Source organism: Cebus imitator, unplaced genomic scaffold (assembly GCF_001604975.1).
Source record: "Cebus imitator isolate Cc_AM_T3 unplaced genomic scaffold, Cebus_imitator-1.0 Scaffold14, whole genome shotgun sequence".
Taxonomy (NCBI): Eukaryota; Metazoa; Chordata; class Mammalia; order Primates; family Cebidae; genus Cebus; species Cebus imitator.
Genome location: NW_016107329.1, coordinates 8,283,842 through 8,293,031, shown reverse-complemented (window position 1 = coordinate 8,293,031; position 9,190 = coordinate 8,283,842).

Genomic DNA, 9,190 nt, shown 5'->3' with positions numbered 1-9,190 from the left:
TACGTTTTCTCTAAGACTGAGTCACCACCCTTCCAGGGGCTGGCCATGCTTACGGTTTCACACTCCACATCTGAGGCTGTGATCGCATGGCTATGACTAAGGCTGTTTACCAAAGAATCGCCCTCTGATTCTGGCTTTAAAATGCACCCATTCCTAGATGCAGTGCAGTGGTGCCCATCTGGGGGGTTTCATTCCCCAGGACACATGGTGGTCGTCTCTGGAGACCTTTTGGTTGTCACACTTCAGAGTGGGGAGGGGGTGCTGCGGGCATTGCAGGATGCTGTGGGACATCCCACAGTGCCTGGACGGCAGCACCCCAAAGAGCCTTCCTGCTGACTTAGAATGTCCGCAGGTCCCGGGCGGAGAAACACGCTACAGGCATTCCTTGTCCAGGGTTTCTTTCCCTTTTGTTCTTTCCCCTTGACATGGCTAAAATAAATAAATGGGTTATCCTCTACATTTATCAGTGTATAATCTCAAAAATTTTGAGACTGCCAATCTCACAAACGGACCTGGGCCTCCAGAGTGCTTATTTTTGGAGTTTAAAAACATACTTTATTTATTTATTTATTTTTGAGACAAGGTCTCTCTCTGTCACTCCAGAATGGAGTGCAGTGGCACAAGCTCAACTCACCGCAACCTCCACCTCCCAGGCTCAAGTGATGCTCCCACCTCAGCCTTCCAAGTGGCTGGGATTACAGTTGCGTGCCATCACACCTGGCTAATTTTTCGTCTTGTTTTTTTTTGTTTGTTTGTTTTGTTTTGTTTCTTGGTAGAAATGGAGTTTTGTCATGTTTCCCAGGCTGGTCTTGAACTCCTGGGCTCAAGTATCTGTGCACTCAGCTTCCCAAAGTGCCAGGAATACAGGTGTGAGTCATCGTGCCTGGCCAAACAGAGTGATTTTAAACTCTGCAGAAGGGAAATCCATTTCCTTTAATTACTTTGTCGAGAAGCACAAATAAGAACTTCAGGGTTAGAACACTGTGTAGATTTACAGTGTAGAAATAAGTTTACAGTTATTTCAGATATTAATTTTATGACTATTGAAAATGGTTACCCATTCAAAGATTCCATAAAGGGGACCTCAAACAAAAAAACACACCTTTTTTGTTTGTTTACAAAAACACCCAAAAAACAAAAATCCTCTAAGGAAACACAGGTGCTTTAGAGAAAGTCAAATAGAAACTCTCTGTATTAGTCCGTTTTCACGTTGCTGATAAAAACATACCCGAAACTGGGTAATTTACAAAAGAAAGAGGTTGAATTGGACTTCCAGTTCCCTGTGCCTAGGGAAGCCTCACAATAATAGCAGAAGACAGAGGAGAGCAAGTCACATCTTACGTAGATGGTGGCAGGCATTGAGAGGAGCTTGGGCAGGGAAACGTCCCCTTATAATACCATCAGATCTTATAAGACTTACTCGCTATTATGAGAGCAGCACAGGAAGACCTGCCCCATGATTCAATTACCTCACACCAAGTCCCTCCCTCAACATGTGGGAATTTAGGATGAGGTTTGGGTGGGGACACAGCCAAACCATATCGCTGTCACTTTTTCCCAGACATGTATTTAAAACATCTACAGCTTGTTTTCTTCACATTTTGGGTCACAGACACCCACTGTGTAAATAAGGGACTCGACCCAGCTGAACTCCAAGGCCCCTTCACACTGAGATCCTGAGTTTACATAATACTTCAGTTTTCTAAAAATAGCCCTGTGGACTTGTATAGACATTGCCAGATTCACTGTATTCTTGATATCCCCCCAAAACAAAATGTTTTCTTCTGCTTGAGTGATTCTGTCTTTCCCCTTGATCTCTGCTAGACTCTGCGGTCTTTAATGTATCCCAGGAAACAGATGTTTTAATGCACTTTCATTTCATCTCTGATCAAATAAAAAATGACATGTATGGGAAAGCACATTTCCTGACTGGTTGACACCATTGCAGAATGACTTTTAGAATTTTATAGTTCCGTGATTTGAAATGTCAGACGTGTCAGCGGGACTGGTGTAAAGCCCTTGGAGTTATGTTTTGATGGTTACTCAAATATTCCAGTAAGCTGGATTAAACAACTTTCAGGAAGCCCGGTCTGAGCCTCTCGCCCAGGAGACATGTGGACGTCTTGCTGGGCGGTGTACCTGTTCTTGCACAGAGCATGTCTAGAGAGCAGCTTGAGTGCCTCTTCGAATGCGCCCTCACGTCTGAGATTCTTGTTCTTAAGCAGCACCATGGTCCTCAAGCCTCTGCGTGGGTGTGTGCTCTGCTCCTTCCTGGACTTCTGGAGCCTGGAGGCTTGATGCAGCAGTAAATGGAGCAGCATTAGGAGTGCAGGGATGTGGTTTTATTGACCAGTGTGACGTGTTTCGTGCTGAAATGTACAACGCAGCAAACTTCAGCTGTATTTCATTCATATTTTCAGAGTAATTAATTGGCATCTTTAGCGTGCTACTGTTTTCTTTTAAAAATGCGTGGTGGGTTTTTTGTCCTCTCATTTAAAAATATCGCAGAATGCTAATACTTCCTCACATTCACCTCTGATCAGTTCCCTTTTCTCACTATGGTTCCTTGTAAAGGAGGCTTAGGGTGTGTTCCCACAAGGGGAGGTGGCCAGGTGGCCACCGCTGGGCTTGGAGTCTGTCCCGAGCCCTCCCCCCCTTGCAGCAGCCTGGCAGGAACTCCGCCTCCCATCTCTCCGTCCACACCTCTCACCTTGTATGTGGATTTCTTCTGCACGAGGGTCAGCCCCTCCTGAGATTCATGCTATCATAAGAAGTGAGAACAACTTCTGCCCTTGGCGGGAGTCTCTGTTCCCTCTGCCCACTTCCCAGTGGGATAGACCCCAAGCTTCATCATGTGAACCAGGAACAGCCAAGTTCATACAGTGTAGACAAATGAACGTATCAGAGGGACTGAACGTTTCTGACAAACTGCTCCATGTGATGACCTGGCCTCAGCTTCTTTCTGATTGAAGAGGCCAGAAAGCCATATTATAGAGCTGATTTACAGCCAGACACCTCTTAATATTTTGGTCTAAGTCCATATGGTGTATTTCTATGCTTAGTAGTTTAAGCTGCAGTCGGTGATACCATTTTAAATATATTTTTAGTGGAAGGTATTATTTATAGCAAGGATTGTATGGTTTTAAGGAGAAGCAAGTGAGACAATTAAACAAACAAATAAAAATAGCTCAGGGTGGAGCTCTTTCTGTCGTATGTGAAGGGAATATTTTAAATCACACAGAGAACATGATTAGTGGGAGAAAGACTTGATTGCAGAGAAAGGTTTGCTACTAACCCACACACGTAGCATTTCAGAAGGGCTGCTCTGGAAGAGCCAATGCTAGAAGCCCTCTGTGCAGATAAGGGAGGGTTAGGGTGCACTTTAAAATAATTAAATGCCATCTGTGTACACGGAACCGGTGGCTGTGGCAGCCGCAGCAGAGACGCTAGAGCTTGAGCTCTGTTGTTTCAATTATCGAACTCTGCTTCCCACCAGCTTCAAAGGAGACAACGTCTTCCTTCATCCCAGACAGTCGTCTATTTGTGTCAATTCATTCTATTTTAATCCAGGATGAAAACCCGACTACTGGGGCCCTGTCTCGCCGGATCTCTACTGGCAAAAGTGAGCAGGAACGCTGTCTCCGTTCATGGAGAGTCCAGACAACACCTTCCCCTTGCTTCTAAATAATTTGGGGAATTTAGAGCAAAGGAAGATTTTCTTGTATTTTCTGAATTATCCAGATAAGGGCCTCAACTGTCCTCCTTCCTGGCCACTGAGGCCTGGCCTTTCAATATTCAATACAGAACATACATGCCTGGGAGGAAACCACATCATTTTTGAAAACTTCAGAGTAAAAGTCGTACTCAGGATATTTTACTTGAAAATGTCTTATTTCTGTAAAGCTGGGAGGGGAAAGCCCATTTCATTAATGACAATATCTTTAAGGACTTATCTCTGTGATTTTCTTTCCTCCTCTTTAGCTCTGCAAGGACTTTTATGTGATGGGTCTTTTGGGTTCCTCCGGGTGGCAGCGCCCCCAGGTTCTGAACCCACACCCATGGCGTCCCCACATCACTGGGCATGTAACTGGGAGGGTGGTGAGAACATGCCAATTTTTTCTCCATAGTTTTGAACCATTAGGCGTGAATCACACATCTGAAGGATTTGGGACATTCTGTTCTTTTAGAGCCGGTGTTGGGAGCAAAAGAGAGTGGCGGGAGGTGGCGGGCTCTCTTCCAAAGTGTCACTGCCCCCGGGAGGGGTGTGGGCTGCAGGAATGGCCCATGCTCTTGGCCAATGTCATTCAACGCCATTTTTCTCCTTTGGAAAGTATTTTCTGCTGGTTTTAGGTACTCATAATTCCTCACAATATTGCTTAACTTCCTGGCTACCAGCTGCATGGGGAGAAATCCTTTACCTTTCAGGGATAATAGCTGACTGTGAATAAGGTTTCCTGCAGAAAGTATAATATTTTGAAATTATATTCTGAAGATAAATGTGATAAGATTGTTCCCCTCCATGGAATGTAGACAAGAGTGAATTTTGGAAGCATTAGAGGTGCTTGAATTTCAAGACCTCGGAGCAGGTGATAAATAAGGCTGAATCAAGTATTGATATTGGGGCCTTGTCTGCACTGACTGGTGTTTAGTAACCAACTTAAGTATTTTAAAAAACTTTGTTACTTATGCAAGTAGGCAGGGAATGGTGACACTGAAGAGAAAAACAACGGATACAGTTTCCCCAGTTCCTTCATATGAAGCTGAAAAGAGAGCTGTCCTCTTTCCTCCTCATGCTGGGAAAGATGACGCCAACCTTGATGCCAGTTTGCTGAGCTGAAGAAGGGGATAATTGTGAAGACTGATGATGCTTTGGGGCAGGGCTGAGTGGGTGGGCCAGCATCAGGAGATGGACAGAGGCACAGGGAGGAAGGGAGGGGGCTCAGGCTTTAAGGGCAGTGCTGCCTCCTTAGACAGCAGCCCCTTCCCTCTCCCCAACCTGCTCTGCACTCTGTGCGCCTCTCCAAGGTGAAATCCTCACCTTCAAGGCGAAGCATCCGAGGGACGAGACATGCTCAGCTGGGTTATGATGAAGCGTCCTCTGCTTTGACACCACAGCGCCCATTTATTCACCAGCGTGCTTATTTTTCCCTTGTGGGTATTGCGTTAGTGTTCTAGGGCTGTCTCAACAAGTGCCACGAACTCAGCGGCTCAAAGGAACAGAAGTTCATTCTCTGACAGTTCCTCAGGTTGACTCCAGGCTTGGCAGGACCGTGCTCCCTGAGGCTGTGGGAAGAGTCCTTCCTGGCCTCTTCCAGCTCCCACTGGAGCCAGCGTGGAGCTCTTGGGCTTGCTGGAGCATCACTCTAGTCTCTGCCTCTGTTGTCTTATGGGGTGTGAGCGAGATTCCCACAGACACAACTCTGGAGGCCGTAATCCTAAAGGTTGAAATCCCTAAAGTATAAATCCCTAACCTCTCAAATCCCAAAAGCTATGATCACAGGATATCGCATCGTGTTAGGCAGCCCGTAAGCCTGGCTTCTAAAAGTGAATTCCAAGGTGTTAACAATAATAATTGTTTTCCCTGTTTTGCCCAGTGCGTTTGGCAGAAAACCCAGGTGAGTGGATTGCCTTGTGATACAGGAACAATGAAAACTTTAGCTTAACAATGCATCATTTCCTGCTTCGGCATTTCTTCCAGTCGATGATATTCCAGGAGCTTTTAGAGAATTGAAGCCACATTGGCCTGAGGAAGCCAGTGAAACTCCTGACGGGTTTGAATATTTGTGCACAGCAGGACGAGAAGACGCTTCAGTAATGGTGCTGCTGTCTGACAACCAGGATTGTTCCCACCAAATTTGTCTGTAAATGAAACGTGCAAAACGGATGTCTGCATGCCCCAAACAACACAGACGCACACACAGGAGATGGGAAAATTTAATAGGGAATGCTCTCGTTGGCATTTATTGATCAAATCATAGAAGAATTTCAAAAACAGCAGCACCATGCAGAAAATAAATATGATGCAGAAAAGACGTTTAGTAAAATTTAACATTTCTTCATGTAAAAAACGCTCAACCAACTAGTCACTGAATGAACATACTTCAAAATAATAAGAGCCACCTATGACAATCCCATAGCCAACCTGATGCTCAAAGCATTCCCCTTAAACACCAGAACAGGGCAACAACGCTCTCTCTCACCGCTCCTATTCAACATAGTACTGGAAGTCCTGGCCAGAGCAATCAGGCAAGAGAAACAAATAAAAGGCACCCAAATAGGAAGGGAGGAAGTCAAATTATCTCTTTTTGCAGGCAATATGGTTCTATACATAGAAAGTCCTATAGTCTCTGCCCAAAAGCTCCTTAATCTGATAAACAACTCCAGCAAATTTTCAGGATGCAAAGACCAATGTACTATACACCAACAACATCTAAGCTGAGAGTCAAATCAAGAACTCAACTCCACTCACAATAGCCACAAAAAGAATAAAATACACAGGCGTACAGCTAACCAGAGAAGTGAAAGATCTCTACAATAAGAATTACAAAATGCTGCTCAGATAAATCAGAGACAACACAAACAAATGGAAAAACATCCCATAATCATGGATAGAAAGGATCAATATTGTGAAAATGGCCACATTGCCCAGAGCAATTTACAGATTCAATGGTACTCCTATCAGACTACCAATGACATTTTTCACAGAATTAGAAAAAATACTGCTTTAAAATTCAGATGGAACCAAAAAAGAGCCTGAATAGCCAAGGCAATCCTAAGCAAAGAGAATCAAGCTGGAGACATCACTCTACCTGACTTCAAACTATACGACAAGGCTACAGTAATCAAAACAGCATAATACTGGTACAAAAACAGACACATAGACTAATGAAACAGAATAGAGAGCCCAGAAACAATGCTGCACACTCACAGTCATCTGATCTTCAACAAAGTCAACAAAAACAAGCAATGGTGAAAGGACTCCCTATTAAATAAATGGTGCTGGGATAACTGGCTAGCCATGTGCAGAAGAGTGAAGCTGGACCCCTTCCTTACACCTTATGTAAAAATCAAGTTGAGTTGAATTAAAAACTTAAATATAAAACATAAAACTACAGAAAGCGTAGAAGATAACCTAGGCAATACCATTCACAACATAGGAACTGGCCAAGATTTCATGACAAAGACATCAAAAGCAATTGCAACAAAAACAAAACTTGACAAATGGGACTTAAACTAAAGAGCTTCTGCACAGCAAAAGAAACTACCAACAGAGTAAACAGACAGCCCACAGAATGGGAGAAATATTTATGAACTACGAATCCAACAAAGGTCTGAGATACAGAATCTGCGAGGAATAAATTTGTAAGCAAAAAGTAAACAACTCCATTAAAAAGTGGGGAAAGGAAATGAACAGACACTTTTCAAATAAAATACTGTGGCCCAACAAGAATATGAAAGAAATGTTCAGCATTACTGATCATTGGATAAATGCAAACCAAAACCACAATGAGATGGTATCTCACACCAGTCAGAATGGCTACTATTCGTAAGTAAAACAAATAACAGATGCTGGAGAGGTTGCAGAATGAAGAGATGTTTATTCACTGCTGATGGGAATGTAAATCCTTCAGCCACTGTGGAAATCAGTTTGGTGATTTCTCAAGGAACTAAAAGCAGAATTAGCATTCGACCCAGCAATCTCATTATTGGGCATCTACACAAGGAATATACAACATTTTACCATAAAGACACATGCACATATATGTTTATCAAAGCAGGATTTACAATAGCAAAGACATGGAATCAACTTAGATGCCCATCAGTGGTGAACTGGATGAAGAAAACGTGGGAGATCTATGCGGTGGAATACTATGCATCCATAAAATAAAAAGATAATATTCTTTGCAGCAACATGGATGCAGCTGGAGGCCATTAGCCTAAGCAGATTAACACAGGATCAGAAAACCAACACGGCATGCTCTGTCTTATAAGTGGAAACTAAACATTGAATACATATGGACACAAAGAAGGGAACAAGAGACACTGAGGCCTACTTGAGGGTGGAGAGAGGGAGGAGGATGAGGATCACAAAACTATCTTTCAAGTACTACACTTGTTACCTGAGTGATGCAATAATTGTACATCAAACCCCCACGAAGCACAATTTACCTATATAACAAACCTGCACGTGGACCCTGAAGCTTAAATAAATGTTAAACAAGCAATTGGAGGCTGTTTTCTGTAGATGCAGCAATTTTGGAGGAGGGTTGCGAACCGAAGTTTGATTGCCGACAGCACTCTCTGCTGCTGAGGAAATGAGTTCTTCCCTGGGGGACTGGGATGTGCTTCCTGTGTACACCACAGGCATGGACAGCATCACACCAATAGTCACTCCCTTCCACGAAGCAGGGAAATGAGAGGCAAATATTGGCCACTGTGGTCTGAAATGCAGCTGAACGCAAGTTGAAATCCAGTTCTCTAATCCAAGCAGGGGTCTCCTGATGAAGGCCTAGATCTAGTCCCTGGGTGTGCTCCTCCAGCCCCTGTTTTCTGCTGCTCTACAGAAAGTCCACCCTGGGGACTTTGACCTCTACCCCTTGACATGCCTTCTTTTCCCATAAGAAATCATCCTTGTTTGCTGATCAGTAGCTTCTTCTGTCTGCAGGAATTTGGTCATCAAGAGCTTCCTTTCATTTCAAAAAAAGTCTCTCCTTTTTTTGTGTGCAAAGTAGTGGTGTTTTCACAAGCACAACTCCCTTAAAACTTTGTGGGGTTCCTTTGACTCCAATGAGTGTTTTTCCATGCCCTAAAAGCCACACTTTTTGAGAAGATTTCTGTCTCCTTTGTGTTTCATGTGAGACTGCTATGGGTCAACGCCTTTACAATTATTAGATTCTTAAAAGTCCCAATTGTCTAGCTGTGAAGGTTTACCTAGAACTTCCTTAAATATTTCACATGCTTGATACCCACATTCTTGATTTGATTTTGGCCTCAGACTTCAACTCACTTTGATAATTTTTTGCCATTTTACTTTCAAATCTGGGAAACTCTGGGCTTTGTGTTTTATCCAATTCTGCCTTAAAACTAAGCATTTCCTTCTTAAGTTTACCTCTCCCTTCTTATCCCTTATCCTTCACAGCCAGGAGAAATCCATTGGAACTTTCAATTTTCTTTCTGGATATATCCATGA